Genomic DNA, 2,189 nt, shown 5'->3' on the forward strand with positions numbered 1-2,189 from the left:
AGCTGCAGGGGCTGAAGAACCCAAGATCAGGTCAGACAGCAGGCTGCTGGCACCCAGACTTCAAAGGCTGACGAATCCCAGGATCAGCAGGTAAACTGCTAGTTCAAGTCCCAAGAGGTCAGACGAGCTGGATGCAGGATACAGAGCAAGAGCCTTGCTGGTACATCCATTTATATACTGGAAGCAGACAACACCCTCAAGGAAACTTCCTTTCAACTGATTGGCTGCTCGTAGCAGATCTCATCATGAAGTTGATTACATCATGACATAACAGCCAAATTATATCATTACATAACTGTCAAGCTACATCATAACTCCCAAACCATGTATGACCTGGCCTCGGAAGCTGTACACCATCATTTCTGTCATACTGTGTTTGTTAGAAGCAAGTTACTAAATCCCACTCACACTCAAGGGGAGGAGAACTAGTCTCCACCTTTCGAAGGGAGGAGTGTCAAAGAATTTATAGACATATGAGGGTAGGTCAAAAAGAATTGTTACAAAATCATAGAAACCTTTATTAAACAAAAATGTCAAAATGTGAAGCTATTGTTTCTCAACATATCCTCCATCTAGGTCTATACCCTTCTGAAGGCGGTGTTTTCATCTCTCTAACCCTTCCCTGAAGAATTTGGTGCTCTTTGATTTATACTACACTAAAACAGCAGTTTCAGCATCCATGAGGGACTCAAATCGTGGTCCTTTCAAATGTTCTTTGAGTTTTGAGAACAAAAAGAAGTCTGAAGGGGAAAGACCAGGGCTGTAAGGTGGATGGTGCAAGGTTTCCCCCCCAAAATTCTCATAGGACAGCCCTTGCTGCCCTCGAGAGATAAGTAGATGCGTTATCATGATCGAAAAAAATTCCCTGGCACAACTTTCCTGGCGTTTTTCTCACCAATGCAGTTTTCAATGTTCTTAAAACTTCTTCACAATAAGCACTGATGGTTGTCCTGTGTTCTTCAAGAAAATCTATCAAGATTTTGGAATCCCAAAAAACAGTCACCATAACCTTCTGAGTGGTCTTGGCTCATCTTTGAGATATTCTCGACCTTTCTTAAAATGCTTGATCCATCTAAAGACTGTTGTTTCATGTGGGGCAGCATTCCCATAAACTTGTTGCAAAGCTTCACTGATTTGGAAAGATGTCCACTTGAGCTTTGTTAAAAATTTGATATTAGCCCTGACCTCAAAATAGTTTTCTTCCATGGCACAAAAAGTATCCTTTTTTTTTTTTTTTGAAGGCACTCTAATGAGATTAAAAACAAAAAACAAAAAAACCTGTTGCCTTTGAGCCGATTCCAACTCATAAAAAAAAATAAGACAGATAAGAACTGCCCTATACAGGTCCCAAAGACTGCCTGGCAGATTCAAACTGCCCACTTTTTGGTTAGCAGCCATATCTTTAAACCACTATGCCACCAGGGTTTCTGAAACGTTACTAAGACAAGTGTATTACTGACAGAATGTGTCTGCAGCCATCCACTGATAGCAGAGACATGTTTAAACAGGTTTTGTTTGGAATAAACCCTCGCATGTATGAACTGGAACTCTACTACCAATAATTTTTGACTCGCCCTTGTATTTTAAGACAAACACAACCTTTCATACACACACACCAGCCATACCAAACTTCGTGATTCCCCCAACCTCCACCATCTCTTTAAAGCATTGAAACTCTACTGATTTTTCCAGGCATCCAGTGTTTCTCTAAGCTCAGGCAGAATTCCAGAGATGACATCACCAGGCTATCAGGACCCAGTACACAAGTAACTATGGTTCTGGGCATGAATGGACCATGCGAGATGGGCTCAAATGCTGCTGGGTGAGCAGCTGCCCCTGAGGCTACATTTTAGGGCCTGAGTACATCATCTACCTTACTGGGCCCCTGGGCCTCCCCGCTGTTTCTTCATGCTGCCAGGGCTGCTCCCACCACCCTCACTAGAACAGTGTCCCTCCTGCTAGAGCTGCAGCCCCAAGTCACTCTGGAAGCTTTAGAATGACACAGACTTGTGTTTCTCAAATTCTAATGTGCACATGACAAGCCGGGACCTCACTAAGTGCAGATGTGTGGACCACCCACATACTGATTTCTAACAGGCTTCCAAGTGATGCTTATGCTGTTAGCTCATGGACACACTCTGTGTGGCAAGGACCATGGATAAAACAGTGGCTCTCAAACCTTAGTGTGC

The sequence above is a fragment of the Loxodonta africana genome, chromosome 15 (genome assembly GCF_030014295.1).
Source record: "Loxodonta africana isolate mLoxAfr1 chromosome 15, mLoxAfr1.hap2, whole genome shotgun sequence".
Taxonomy (NCBI): Eukaryota; Metazoa; Chordata; class Mammalia; order Proboscidea; family Elephantidae; genus Loxodonta; species Loxodonta africana.